Source organism: Monodelphis domestica, chromosome 3 (assembly GCF_027887165.1).
Source record: "Monodelphis domestica isolate mMonDom1 chromosome 3, mMonDom1.pri, whole genome shotgun sequence".
Lineage (NCBI taxonomy): Eukaryota > Metazoa > Chordata > Mammalia > Didelphimorphia > Didelphidae > Monodelphis > Monodelphis domestica.
In genome coordinates this window covers 26,658,037-26,673,815 of record NC_077229.1, presented here as the reverse complement: position 1 = coordinate 26,673,815, position 15,779 = coordinate 26,658,037, and the positions used below count along the sequence as shown (strand labels likewise).

The 15,779-nt window shown below is 37.6% G+C and overlaps 1 protein-coding gene across 5 annotated transcripts in view; it reads left to right on the top strand.

Moving 5' to 3' along the window:
- The window catches only part of GRK3 (G protein-coupled receptor kinase 3), a 182,237-nt gene extending 180,049 nt beyond the window's left edge, over positions 1 to 2,188 (top strand). For all 5 annotated transcript variants that reach the window (XM_056821573.1, XM_001362084.3, XM_056821574.1 and 2 more), the window contains one exon: positions 1 to 2,188. This exon is cut by the window's left edge and continues 6,843 nt beyond it. The gene's annotated coding sequence lies outside the window, so the exon portion shown is untranslated.
- The last annotated feature ends 13,591 nt before the right edge of the window (positions 2,189 to 15,779 follow it).

Genomic DNA, 15,779 nt, shown 5'->3' with positions numbered 1-15,779 from the left:
TTTCCCATCCTTTTTTAATTGCTGTTATTGGCAAGATAATGGAGATTTCCCAATGATGATCAAATACCTTCTAAAGAACATCCAGGAGACTGATAACTTTGGCCTGCACTAACATAAAGGCTTCGTGGTTGCTCTAGTAAATATCAGTTTGAAAATTTGAGATTTCAGTTTTTAAAACTATTTTTAAAATGTCAATATCCCCATTTTCGTTTTCATCCTCAATTGTAATCCTGTCTCTGCTACTGATCACTACCTGGGTGACCTTGGAAAACTCATTGCACCCTCAGAGGCCTTCATTTCATCGTCCACAAACTGAACAGATCCAGTTAAGTGCTCGCTAAGGCTCCCCTCGCCTCTCTTTGGCCTCTAAGAGCTGACGGTTTTAGAGTACGTTTCATGTCCGTTGTCTCACTTGAAGGCGAGGAACGCGACTTTTCCTGAGCTCTCACAGCCGGGGAGGGAGCTGCTGAGATGGACTCTTCTTCCAGGCCGAGGATTCTCTGCCTGGGCTCTTTTCACTGTACCCTCCTGCAGGGAGAATGCCTTTCCAGAGGTGCATTCAAATCAGCCAGGACTTGAAGCTTAGCTTGTCGTGCTCCGCTGAGTCATTCCATTTTGGACATTAAGGACAGTCTCCCCTCTGATCACTTCTAACCATGATGCTAAATTGAATTTTTCTCCCTCTTCTAAACTAACCAGCACTGACTCAGCTTCATTTTGGTAACGTAAAGATGACTAAGCTTTGTTAAAATAAGATTTCTATTTTAACAGAAAAAGCTTTTTATATTATTTATGAAATCCATGCATTTCTTTCACTTCGAAACCATTCCCTAGCCTTCTCGCTGCTTTCTTATCTGTATAGTTTGGTATTTAAAGAGAGAGCAGTTCTCTTCGTGTAGGACAAATATCATTTTTAAAAAATGTAATTAAATGAATTCCTTTAAACATGTCCAACGTACCCTTTCAGAGAAATCCAGAATGGTTTTTAAGCTAAAAGGTAGCCCCTATCAGAGAGGATACAGTTCTATTCAGCAGCGTAGGACATCTGGCCACCAAGGAATAGATGACAGCCCAGTTCTTTTCTCCTGTAAAAGTATGTCTTTTGGTTTCCCACTTAAGAGTTTACCATGAAATGCTGCTTTAATCTACCTCTTCCAAAAGCTTCATACTCTGACAAATTCCAATTTGGCTCCGATGTAACACAACCCATTTTCGGTTCATTTCCTCCTCGTAGTCGTCCCCCATCTGACCTAGATTTCCCTTCTTGAGTCTTGGATTTGTGTGGCATTCCATGACCTGTGGAGACTCAGAACCTTCCATCGCTGATACCTTTGAGGATATGTGTTACTACTGCTGCCGCCGCCGCCGCTGCTGAGCATTGTCCTTTTTAGGCCAAGATTCCCGACCATCTTAGCGCTGGTCTGGTCTCCGTGGAAAATAGCGATCAACCATGAAACCAGACCGCTATCTGTAACAGAAGAGGAGTCAAGGGTGAGCGTGCGTTGTGCCTCGGAGTTGAGCGGGATCATCTCCCCTGACCATTTCAAATTCCTTTGGAACGTGAAGCGAGAGAGCCGGGCTGAGGATGCACCTTGGGGTGTCACGGAAATGCACCATCTTATAATCCTGTGCTTAAAAGGAATAAAAACCGGAATCCTTGTGGGAGAAGAAGTGAAAGGAAAAAGGCCCACAATGCCGTTGTGCATTTCTCTAGAGAGCAATTTCTTTTTCACATTCATTCTAACGTTATTTAGTTCTTTATTTTCCTCTGCAGATTGAGAAGTACATGAGCATAGTCCCATGCCAAACAGACTCATTTGTGGAATCGTAAAAAACCGACCCACCCAACTTGTTTTCTGTGTGTGAGAGTCACCCCCAAACGGCCAGTACTCCTGTAAATACCAATAGGACACGTCCTTGTTTGTTCTCTTCTTTGGACTTTGGCTCTTTTCCTATTTATTGTGCAAATGAAGTCTGTTTTTTCATTTCTTGGTATGCTGCGTAACTAGCGTTTCTTCCTAAGGAACCGTTTCCTGCTTATGGTAACCGTCAGCCTGTTCAGGATGTTCACGCTTGGTCAATGCTGCCATCTTGGAGAGCTGTTTCGGAGCAAGCTACGTTGCTGATTTTTTTCTGTGTTGGTCAGTTGCTTATATAAAGAGTCCAAATAAAAGAACCTGTCGATGTATATCTGTTCTGGTGTCCAGTTTTTTTTTTTCTTTCCTTTCAATTAAAACAAAAAATCTGCCTTGATTTGATCAAGATGGCGAGCCATCAGGATGTGGCTCATTTGGCATGGTGAAGGGCTGTGACAGGAATGAAGAGGAGGCCTTGGAAGAGAGAAAGGTCTGCCGGCCGCTCCATAGGGGTTGTTTTTCCTTAGGTTTTTGGATTCCACCCAGTTTTTTATTGGCTTCATCCGTCTCGAGGATGCTACTGTTTTCAGGCTCTATGGTTGAGATCTGATTGATGAGATGTGGAAAGACAGGAGAGAGAGATCACTGGACCCACTTTACTAATTTGGAAAGGGGACTAAACTGTCTACACCTCCTGTCCCCAAGGTGCATGCCAGAGACTTGCTGTAATTATTTTTACATAAAAAACCCTTTTTTTAAAAATTGGAAATATTCTTTAAAAAGGCATTTTTGTTTTAGAGAACAACATAGCTTTGAGCAGAAGCACCGGCTTGCATAAGAATTCCCCAGCAGGCAGTCTAAATGTGTATTTTCTCGTTCATTTGCTAGAAGCACTTGGTGTTCCTTGGAGCTCTGAATGTGAAGAAAGTCACGACTGGCAAATGTAGAATCCCTGCAGTTCTCTGGAGTGTATGAAAGCTTTCTGGATTACAAAAGTGACTTGGAGGCTGATGGGGCCCCACTGAGCTATTATGGAGCGATGAAACTCCTTCCACTCCTCATCCCATTGGATCTGGGCATCCTTTCTTGGGGGTGCTTCTGTTCTAGAATGGGGAGGGGAAAAGATGTTTGTTCAGAACTCTCCAGAAGTTTCATGAAAAATGAGGATCAACCGTGGTGTGAGGGGGTGGAGGGAGGGCCAGGGGAGCCCTTGGCATTCAAACCCACACAAAGCATGAAGCTGGATGTCCCAGTCTTAGGGCCTCTTTAATTGGGTGAGGGGGGTCCTGCCTGCTTTTTAAGACATTCTCTCCACTTCTCAAACCCAACCTCAAGCTTTCTAGAATCTTAGAAGTGAAATCATACAATTATGTTTCAGCCTTAAAGGGACCTGAGAGATCATTTGGGGGAGGGAGGGAGCAGTCAACAGGAATTTCTTGTCCAGAGATGGGAGGTCCTGGGTTCAAACACGACCCCAGACACTTCCTAGCTGTGTGACCCTGGGCAAGTCACTTCACCCCCATTACCCAGCCCTTACCACTCTTATGACTTAAAACTAATGCACAGTATTATTTCTAAGATGGAAGGTAAGAGTTTAAAAAAAAGAATCTCTTAAGTGCCTGTTACTCGCCAGGTTCTGTGCTAACAGTTCCTGCTCTCAAGGAGCTCACAGTCTAATGAAGGAGACAGCGTATAAATAACCAGGTTACATCAACTACCAAGAGACTATACATGGAAGATAAACTTGCTCATTTTACATTTGAAAAAACAAGGTCCAGAAAGTTTAATTTGCTCACGAAAGCACAGATTATAAATGGCAGTCAGAATTAGAACCCAGGTCCGTGACCTCCACATCTGTGTGGATGCTACATTTAATATAGACTTCTCCTGACTTTTCTTGACATCTCCTCCCTGGAGGTAGGCTCTTGTTCACATAGACACATGATCAGAGCTCAAGACTGATTTATCAGTCATTCATTTATGGATCCTCCACCCCTGCACCCCTTCCTCTACCCCCCCATAGAAAGACACATTCAACAAGCACATCTACTGACCAGATTCACCTATCATTGTCACCTTGCCTCCATGAGTTCAGCATTTCTCACCGAAAGGCAAACATACCACACAGGGCTGTTGGGAGAGTAGAAGAAGGTCATTTTTTAACCTTAATTTTATTTTAATTTGAAGATACTTTGTTTTCCTAATTTACACATAATTTTAATATACATTTCCAAAATTATAAGTCTAAATTGTCTCCCTCCCTCCTTTCTCCCCCTTCTGGGAGATGGTAACCAATTTGATCTGGGTTATACATGTATTATCATGCAGAACATACTTCCATATTGCTCATTTTTTTTAAACCCATATCTTCCGTCTTGGAGTCAATACTGTGTATTGGCTCCAAGGCAGAAGAGTGGTCAGGGCTAGGCAATGGGGGTCAAGTGACTTGCCCAGGGTCACACAGCTGGGAAGTGTCTGAGGCCAGATTTGAACCTAGGACCTCCCGTCTCTAGGCATGGCTCTCAATTCACTGAGCTACCCAGCTGTCCCCCATATTGCTCATTTTTTGTTAGAGATTGCTCATATAAAGCCAAAATTCTACAATGAAACCATAAAAAACTAATGTGAAAAATTGCCTGCTTTGACCTGCATTCGAACTCCACCAGTTCTTTCTCTGGAGGTGGACAGCGTTCCTCGTTAGAAGTCCTTCAGAATCGCCCAGGATCATCGCATTGCTGAGAATAGCTAAGTCTTTCACAGCTGATCATCAGACAGTGTTCTCCTGGTTCTGCTTTTTTTCACTGCATCAGTTCATGGAGGTCTTTCAGCTCTTTCTGAAGTCCTCCAGCTCATCATTTCTTATAGCACACTAGAATTCCATCACCAACATGTACCACGTTTTGTTCAGCCATTCCCCAATAGATGGACATCCCCTCAATTTCCACTTCTTTGCCACTACAGAAAGAGCAGCTAGACATATCTTTCTATAATTAGGCAGATATACAGACTCAGTAGTGGTATCAGGATCAAACATGTCCAGTTTTATAGTCCTTTGGGCATAGTTCCAAACTGCCATCTAGAATGGTTGGATCAGTTCACAACGTCAACGATGCATTAGTGTCCCAATTATGCACATCCTCTCCAACATTTATCACTTTCCTTTAATGTCATATTGGCCAATCTGGTAGGTGTGAGGGAATATATCAGAGTTGTTTAATTTGCATTTCTCTAATCAAGAGTGATTTAGAACATTTTTTTATCTGATGATTGATAAGTTCAATTTCTTCATCTGAAAATTGCTTGGATATGAATCCTTTGACCATTTGTCAATTGGGGAATGATTTGTATTCTTATAAATTTGACTTAATTCTCCCCAAATTTGAGAAATCGAATATTTATCAGTGGAATTTGCTATAAAATTTCCCCCTTTTTTGTTGTTTCCCTTCTAATCTTGGTTACATTTGTTTGTCTAAAAGTTATACAAAATTTTTGCATATACAAAAATTATACCGGAAGGTTTGTACAAAAGTTATAAATTTTATTTAATCAAAATTATTCAACTTACATCTTATAATGCTCTCATATTTGGTCATAAATTCTTCCCTTCTCCATAGATATGACAGGTAAATGATTCTGTTTCTCTAATTTACTTATGGTGTCAAGGAGGTGATTGATCACATGGAGTGTTGACCTATTTTCCTTAGCACTAGCTTGAGCCTTTTAACACCTTACTTCATCTTGGTAGGTGGATGGAGAAATGGCTGGCTGGCTGGGTAGATGAATAGATGGAAGAGTAGATGGATAAATAAATGGATGGAGAGACAGATATAGAGATGGATGACTAGATGAATGCATAGATGGACTGACAGACATACTTAGATTAGATTGAGGGATAGATGAAATGACAGACAGATGGGTAGAACATTTATTAAGGCTTAGTATGTACACTTACTAGTTGTGTGACCCTAGGCAAGTCTCTTGCCCTTGTTGGCCTCAGTTTCCTCATCTGTAAAATGAAGGAAACGGCAAATCACTCTAGTATCTTTGTCCAGTTGAGGTCACAAAGAGTCAGATACAACTAAAAATAACTAAATGACTGAGGGGAGGAAAGATGGCATGATGCCTGGGGTGGGTGGATGACTGGGTAGGATGTGAAGCCAAGGTTTGGGCCAGCCAGATAGGGGTAGATGGTTACTTGAGTTTCTGCTCATTAATTGCAATGACTCATCTCTAAGGAAGAGTACCAAATCTAAGTAGCTTGACTTTCCCAGAGAGTAAGTAGGGTTTTGAGGAGCTGTCCTGGGTGGGGAGAAATAGGTCAATAGTAGGTCAGATAAAAGGATGTTTAGTATGGATGGATGTAAAATTGTCGGACCACAGGAACTCGGGAATCCATTTACTTTGCCTAGGAAACCCTGGCAATCTGTTTACAGATTCAGAGTTTGAAGGAATATTGGAGATCATCTAGTTCATGGTTTCCTAACCTGGAGTCCTTAATTAAAAAAACAAGTTTTAATAATTATTTCAAAATAATTTCCATTGCAAGACTATGTATTTTCTTTTTTCATTCTTTTTTTTTTTAGTGACATGAGGAAACAATTTTTTTGATATTTTAGAATTCAAGTTTTATCCCTTCCTCTCCTTCCCCCTCCCCAGGACAATAAATAATTTGATATAGGTTATACTCATACTTCCATGTAATGCATATTTCCATATTGCTCATGTCATGATAGAAATCACATATCACACACACAATAGAAATTTCATGAAGGAAATAGAGAGAAAGATGACATTCTTTGATCTGCACTCAGACCCCAACCAAACCTTCTTTTGGCTATGGGATAGCATTTTCATCATGAGGCCCTTGCGGTTATCTTTAGAGACTTGCTTTGCTTATAATGGTTTTAGTCCTTCACATTTGATTGTTGTATAATATTTGTCTTACTATATACATTGTTCTGGCTCCACTCACTTCACTTTGCATCTGTTCATGTAAGTCTTTCCAGGCTCTCTGAACTCCTTTTGTTCATCATTCCTGATGGCACAGTAATATTCCATTACCACCATATACCTCAACTTGTTCATCCATTTCCCAAGCGATAGAAAACCCCTCAATTTCCAGGTCTTTACCACTACTAAAAGCTGCTAAAAACATTTTGGTATGTATTTTCTCCTTATCTCTGATCTCTTTGGAATACAGACTCAAATGGTATTTCTGGGTCAAAGCACAGTTCTGTGGTCCTTTGAGCTTGTTTCCATATTGCTCTTTAGAATGGTTGTATCAGTTCATAGTTCCACCAACAGGGTATTAGTACCCCAATCTTCTCACATTCCCTCCAACATTTAACATTTTCCTTTTTGAACATGTTAGCCAGTCTGATAGGTGTGAGGTGGTATCTCAGTGTTGTTTTAATTTGCATTTCTCTAATCAAGTATGATTTGGAGTTTTTTTCATATGACTATGGGTAGTTTTTAATTTCTTTTCTGAGAAAAGAAATTGCCTGTTTATAGCCTTTGACCATTTTTTAAATCGAGGAATGCTTTGTATTCTTATAAATTTGATTACTTTTTTATATATTTGAGAGACAAGTCTTTTGTTAGAGATTCTTGCTATAAGATTTCCCCCCAAATTTGTTATTTTTCTTTTAATCTTGATTGCATTGGTTTTATTTGTACAAAACCTTTTAAATTTAACATAGTTAAAATTATCTGTTTCATTTTTTCCTTCTCTAAGTCTTGTTTGGTCATAAATTCTTCCTTTATTTATAAGTCCGAGAGATAAACTTTTCCATGTTCCCCTAATTTGTTTAGGATGTCACACTTTATTTCTAGATCAAGTATCCATATTGACTCTATCCTGGTGTATGTTGTGAGATATTGGTCCAAGTCTAGTCTCTGCAATGTCACTTTCCAGTTTTCCTAGAAGTTTTTGTTAAATAGTGAGGTCTTTCCCCCCAAAGCTTGAATCTTTAGGTCTATCAAACACTAAGTTGTTATGGACATTAACTGCCATGTGTTGATTACCTAATCTATTCCATTGGCCCACCACTCTAGTTCTTAGCCAGTACCAGAATGTTTTCATGATTACTAATTTATAATATAGTGTGATATCTGGCATAGCCAAGATGCCTTCTTGCATATTTTTAAAATTAATTCCCTTAATATTCTTGGTCTTTTGTTATTCTAGATAGACGATGTAATTTTTACTAGTGCTTTGAAATAATTTTTGAGTAGTTTGATTGGTATGGGACTGAATAAGTAAATTAATTTACGTAGAAGTGGTTTTTTCACTGTATTGGCTCTACATGTCCATGAAAAATTCATGTGTTTCTAATTGCTTAGGTCTGATTGTATTTGTGTGGAGAGTGTAATTGTGTTTGTCTAGTTGCTGAGTTATTTTGAATGGAATTTTTTTTTCTATCTCTTGCTGTTGGATGTTGTTAGTGGTCAAAAGAAATGCTGATGAGTTATAAGGCTTTCTTTTGTATCTTGCAATTTTGCTCAAGTTGTTAATTATTTCAGTTAACATGTTTGGTGAATTCTCTAGGGTTCTCTAGGTATACCATCATATCATTTGCAAAGAGTGATAATTTTGTTTTTTTCATTGTCTAATCTAATTCCTTCAATTTCTTTTTCTGCTTTAATTGCTATGATCAGCATTTCTAATATAATATTAAATAATAGTGGTAATAATTGATATCCTTGCTTTACACCCTGATCTTACTGGGAAGGGTTTTCATTCATCCCCATTACAGATAATGCTTGCTGATGGTTTAAGACAGATTCTATTTATCACTTTAAGGAAGCTTCCCTTAATTCCAATGTTTTCTAATTTTTTAAAAATAAGGAATGAGTGTTGTATTTTATCAAATATTTTTCTACATCTATTAAAACAATCATGAAGATTTTTTGGGGTTTGTTTCTGATATGGTCAAGTATTCTGATGGTTTTTCTTATACTGAACCATCCTTGCATTCCTGGTATAAAACCCACTTGATTGCATCTTGGGATATAATGTTATAATCTTCTTGCTAGTATTTTCTTTAACATTTTTGCATCGATATTTGTTAGGGAGTTTGGTCTATATTTTCTTTCTCTATTTTATCTCTTCCTGGTATAGATGTCAATACCACATTTGTGTCATAAAGAGTTTGAAAGAATTCCTTCTTCCTCTTTTTTTTCCCTAAATAGTTTATGAAGAATTGGAATTAGTTGTTATTTGAATGTTTGGCAGAGTTCACTTGTGGGTCGATCTGACCCTGGGACCTTTATCTTAGGGATTTCTTTGATGGTTTGTTCAATTTCTTTTGCTGTGATGAGGTATAGTCTTCTTCTTCTTCTTCTTCTTCTTCTTCTTCTTCTTCTTCTTCTTCTTCTTCTTCCTTCCTTCCTTCTTCCTTCTTCCTTCTTCCTTCTTCCTTCTTCCTTCTTCCTTCTTCCTTCTTCCTTCTTCCTTCCTCCTCCTCCTCCTCCTCCTCCTCCTCCTCCTTCTTCTTCTTCTTCTTCTTCTTCTTCTTCTTCTTCTTCTTCTTCTTCTTCTTCTTCTTCTTCTTCTTCTTCTTCTTCTTCTTCTTCTTCTTCTTCTTCTTCTTCTTCTTCTTCTTCTTCTTCTTCTTCTTCTTCTTCTTCTTCTTCTTCTTCTTCTTCTTCCTCCTCCTCCTCCTCCTCCCTCTTCTTCTTCTTCTTCTTCTTCTTCTTCTTCCTCCTCCTCCTCCTCCTCCCTCTTCTTCTTCTTCTTCTTCTTCTTCTTCTTCTTCTTCTTCTTCTTCTTCTTCTTCTTCTTCTTCTTCTTCTTCTTCTTCTTCTTCTTCTTCTTCTTCTTCTTCTTCTTCTTCTTCTTCTTCTTCTTCTTCTTCTTCTTCTTCTTCTTTTTCTTCTTCTTCTTCTTCTTCTTCTTCTTCTTCCTTTAATTTCTTCTTACTTGGTTGAGATTTTATCTTTTTCATTCTTGATATTGGAAATTTAGTTTTCTTTTTCTTTTTTCAATCAAGTTAATTATTTACCTATTTTATTTTTTTCAAAGAACCAACTCCTTGTCTTATTTATTAGTTCAATGGGTTTTTTACTTTTAATTTTATGAAACTCTCCCTTGATTTAGGATTTCTAATTTAGTGTTTAATTGGGATTTTTAATTTGCATTTTTTCTAACTTTTTTAGTTGCATGTCCAGTTCATTGATCTGCTTTTCCCTCTAACTTATTGATATAATCATTAAGAGATCAAAATTTTCCCTTAAGTACTGCTTTGATCATATCCCATAAATTTTGATGCCATCTCTTCATTATAATTTTCTTTAATGAAACTTTAGATTCTTTCTATCATTTGTTGTTTGACCTATTCATTCTTTAGAACAGTGTTGTTTAGTTGTTTGTTTTTAAAAAAAAATTTTTAAAGCTCACCTGTCTTAGAGTCAATACTGTGTATTGGTTCCAAGGCAGAAGAGTGGTAAGGGCTGGGCAATGGGGGGGTCAAGTGACTTGCCCAGGGTCACACAGCTGGGAAATGTCTGAGGCCAGATTTGAACCTAGGACCTCCTGTCTCTAGGCCTGGCTCTCAATCCACTGAGCTACCCAGCTGCCCCCTGTTGTTTAGTTTACACTTTCTGCTGTCCTTTGTTGAGTGCAATTTTTTTTTTGTATTATGGTCTGAAATTTTTTATTTAATACTTCTGCTTTTTTACATCTAGATGTAAGGTTTTTTTATGCCCTATCATGTGGTCAGTTTTTGTGAAGGTATCATATACAACTGGGAAAAAGGTGTATTCTTTTTTATTCCCATTCATTTTTCTCCAGAAGACTATCATATCCAGCTTTTCTAAAGTTCTATTTAACTCCTTAACTTTCTTCTTGTTTATTTCTTGGTTGGATTTATCTTCTTCTCTAAAGGGGAGGTTGAGATCCTCAACTAGTAATGTTTTACTCTCTTTTTCCTCCTGTAGCTCATGTAGCTTTTTCTTTAGGAATCTGGATGCTATTGCCATTTGGTGTATATATGTTTAATAGTTATATTGTTTCATTATCTATGGCGCCTTTATCATCATCTAATTTTCTTTCTTATCTCTTTTGATTAGATCAGTTTTTACTTTTGCTTTGTCTGAGATCATGATTGCTACCCCTGCTTTTTTAACTTTAGCTGAGCCATAGTAGATTCTGCTCTAGCCTCTTACTTTTACTCTGTGTGCCTCCCTGTTTTAAATGGGTTTCTTATAGACATCATATTGTGGGATTCTGGTTTATAATCCACTCTGCTATCCTTTTCTATTTTATATGTGAGTTTATCCTATTCACATTCACAGCTATGAATATTAATTGGGTATTTCCCTTCATCTTATTTTCCACCTGTTTAATCTCTTTCTCTCTTTTTAACCTTTTTCTTTTCATAGGTGTTTTGTTTTAGATGACCATCTACCCCATGTCCCCTCCCCACACTTATTCTCCCCTCTCTCTTACTTCCCTATAGGGGGAAATAGGTTTTTATAACTGACTGAATGTGGAGTTATTCCCATTTTGAGCTAGTTCTTATGAGAGTAAAGTTCAAGCATAATCACCCCATCCCTATCTTCTCCACTATAGTTGTCTCTTCTGTGTCTCTTAATGAGAGGTAGTTTACTTCTTTCTATCTTCCCTTTTCTCCTCTCCCCATGAGTTACTCTTTCCCATGCCCCCCCCCCCCATTTTTGGATAGCAGCCCATCTTGTTTAGCTTCCTTCCTTCTTTCTATGTATACTCCTTTTTATGGCTCTGATGGTGATAACATTCTTAAGTATCTTGGGTACTTTAGGTATCTTGCATACTTTAAGCACATTACCTCTCTTAACTCTCATAGGTATCTAATTACTTTTATTATCACGACTGAAACTTATTAAAGCCCTTAAGTTTTTACTTTACCTTTTTATGCTTCTCTTGAGTGTCAAATTTGCTCATCTAATTTTCTTTTCAGCTCTGACTTTTTGGTCAGGAAAGTCTGAAATTCCTCTATTTCATTTAATGTCAATTTCCCCCCTTGAATGATTATGCTCAGTTTTCCTGGATATATAGTTCTAAGTTGTAGCCCTAGGTCTTTTGCCTTTTATAATATCATATTCCAGTCCTTTAATATAGAAGCTGCTGGGTCTTGTGTAATACTAACTGTGTCTCCACAATATTGGAAGTGTTTCCTTCTGACTACCTTTGGCCTTGGAATTTTGCTATAATAGACCTACAGTATTTTATTTTGGGGTCTATTTCTGGAGGTGGTTGGTGGATTCTTGAAATTTCTATTTTTCCTTCTTATTGAGGGATATCAAGGTATTTCCCCTGATAATTTTTTGTAATATAACGTCCATGCTCTTATTTTATTGTGGCTTTCAGGTATTCTGATGATTCTTAGATTATCTCTTCTGAGTCTATTTTCCAGGTTGGTCATTTTTTTAGTGAGATATTTAAGATTTTCTTCTATCTTTTATTTTTTTTTAATTCTCATTGTTTTCTGATGTCTTGTGCTTTCATTAGCTTCTATTTGTCCAATTCTAATTTTTAGGAATTATTTTCTTCCTTCTTCTTGTGTTTCCTTTTCCATTTCACCAATCTTATTCTTTAAAGAGTTGTTTATTTCTATTTTTTGCCTCCATTTCCATTTGGTCCATTTGATTCCTTTAAGAATCATTCTTTCCCATGTATTTTTGTGCTTCCTTTTCTTTTTGGCCTATTCTAGTCTATATGGAGTTGATTTCTTCAGTGAATTTCCCCCAAGCTGTTGTTTTTCTGTCAATTCTCTTATTATTTGGTTTTTAAATTTCTTTTCAAGTTCTTCCAGGAGTTCTTTTGGGGCTTGACATCATTTCATACTTTCCTTTGAGGCTTCATATGTTTCCTTTATGGCACTATTATCCTCTTCTGAGTTTGTATTTTGGACTTCCCTGACATTAAAGTAACTTTCTAAGGTCAGAGTTTTTTATTTTTAATTTTTTTCTCTTTTGTTTATTTTTCTAGTTGTTCCACCCACCCATTATTTTATCTAACTGTTAAGGTTCTTTTTCTTGAGGTAGAGGGTACATTGCTCCAAGCTTGCAGAGTTCTTCTCTGGTTCATGGGCTGGGCCCAGCTGCCTTTATTTTTCATGATGCATCTGTTCTCAAAGAGATGGCCCTGTTGGCTTCCTTGGGGAGGTTTGCAGCTGTTTTGTCCAGCTGTTTTCAGCACCCCATGTTAGCCATTCCTCTGTTGTTTCTAGGGCTGGGCTGGCCCCTGCTCTGTGGCTTCCCTGCTTCTGCCAAGTGGCCTTGGCTAAGCAGGTTCCCTGCTCTAGGTTCTGCTGCCTCAGGCTCTCCACAGTCATGTGGAAATGTGGCATTTTCTGTGGTTCAGTTGGTTTTCGTCTCTAATCCCTTTGACCTCAGGGCACCATTGCCATGTGCAGGTCTCCTGCCTTCTTTGCTTTCTATAGCTGTGTAGGGCTCATTGTTATTCTGTAGCTTTGTTGCCTCTGGCAGAGTCATGGGCTGCTTCCAGACATGTTCCTCTAGTTCTTTTTTTTTTTTTGAGATGATAATTTTAAATTTTTAAAATTTTTATTTAATTAGTCAATTTAGAATATTTTTCCTTGGTTACAAAATTCATGTTTTTTCCTTCCACTCCCACCAATCACCTCCCATAGTTGACATGCAATTCCACTGGGTTTTACATGTGTTTTTGATCAAAACTTATTTCCATATTATTGATATTTGCACTAGGATGATCATTTAGAGTCTACATCCTCAATCATGTCCCCATCAACCCATGTGATCAGGCAGTTGTTTTTCTTCTGCGTTTCTGCTCCCAGTTCTTCTTTTCGATATGGATGGTATTTTTTCTCATAAATCCCTCTGAATTGTTCTGGATCATTGAATTACTGCTAGTAGAGAAGTCCATTACATTCGATTGTGCCACAATGTATCAGTCTCTGTGTACAATGTTCTCCTGATTCTGCTCTTTTCACTCTGCATCACTTCCTGGAGGTCATTCCAGTCTCCATGGAATTCCTCCACTTTATTTTTCCTTTGAGCACAATAGTATTCCATCACCAACATATACCACAGTTTGTTCAGCCATTCCCCAATTGATGGGCATCCCCTCGTTTTCCAGTTTTTGGCCACCACAAAGAGCGCAGCTATGAATATTCTTGTACAAGTCTTTTTCCTTATGATCCCTTTGGGATACAAACCCAGGAGTGCTATGGCTGGATCAAAGGGCAGACAGTCTTTTAGCTCTCTTTGGGCATAGTTCCAAATTGCCCTCCAGAATGGCTGGATCAATTCACAACTCTACCAGCAATGAATTAATATCTCAATTCTGCCACAACCTCCACCAACAATTATTACTTTCCTTTGCAGTCATGCTAGCCAAACTGCTACATGTGAGGTAGTGCCTTAGAGTTGTTTTGATTTGCATTTCTCTGATTATAAGAGATTTAGAACACGTTATCATGTGCTTTTTAATAGTTTTGATTTCTTTATCTGAAAATTGCCTATTCATGTCCCTTGCCCATTTATCAATTGGGGAATGGCTTGATTTTTTTGTACAATTGATTTAGCTCTTTATAAATATGAGTGAATAGACCTTTGTCAGAGGGTTTTTTAATGAAGATTTCCCCAAATTTGTTGCTTCCTTTCTTATTGTGGTTGCATTGGTTTTGTTTGTACAAAAATTTTTTAATTTAGTGTAATCAAAATTATTTATTTTACATTTTGTAATTTTTCTAACTCTTGCTTGGTCTTAAAATCTTTCCTTTCCCAAAGATCTGACAATTGTAGTATTCTATGTTCACCTAATTTACTTATAGTTTCTTGCTTTATATTCAAGTCATTCACCCATTCTGAATTTATCTTGGTTTAGGATGTGAGATGTTGATCCAAACCCAATCTCTCTCATATTATCTTCCAATTTCCCCAGCAGTTTATGTCAAATAGTGGATTTTTGTTCCAAAAGCTGGGATATTGGGGTTTATCATAGACAGTCTTGCTGAGGTCACTTACCCCAAGTCTATTCCACTGATTCTCCTTTCTTTCTCTTAGCCGGTACCATATTGTTTTGAAGACCACTGCTTTATAGTATAGTTTGAGATCTGGTACTGCTAGGCCACCTCCCTTAGCATTTTTCCCCATTATTTCCCTGGATATCCTTGATCTTTTGTTCTTCCAAATGAACTTTGTTATGTTTTTTTCTAATTTAGTTAAAAAGTTTCTTGGTAGTTCGGTGGGTATGGCACTCAATAAGTAAATAAGTTTGGGTAGGAGTGTCATTTTTATTATGTTAGTTCATCCTACCCATGAGCAATTAATGTTTTTCCAATAATTTAGATCTAATTTTAATTGTGTGGAAAGTGTTTTGTAGTTGTGTTCATATAGTTCCTGTGTCTGTCTCAGCAGATAGATTACTAAGTATTTTATATTGTCTAGGGTGATTTTAAATGGAATTTCTCTCTCTAATTTTTGCTGCTGAAATGTGTTGGAAATATATAGAAATGCTGATAACTTATGTGGGTTTATTTTGTATCCTGCAACTTTGCTAAAGTTGTTGATTATTTCCACTACCTTTTTAGTTGATTCTCTAGGATTTTTTAAGTAGACCATCATATTGTCTTCAGAGAGTGATAGCTTGGCCTCCTCATTGCCTATTTTAATATCTTCAATTTCTTTTTCTTCTCTAATTGCTACTGCTAGTGTTTCTAGTACAATGTCAAATAGTAGAGGTGATAATGGGCATCCTTGTTTCACTCCTGGTCTTATAGGGAAGGCTTCTAGTTTGTCCCCATTGCAGATGATGTTGGCTGATGGTTTTAGATATACACTGTTTATTATTTTTAGAAAAGGCCCTTTTATTCCTATACTTTCTAGTGTTTTCAATAGGAATGAGTGTTGTAGTTTGTCAGACTTTTTCTGCATCTATTGAGATAATCATGAGGTTTT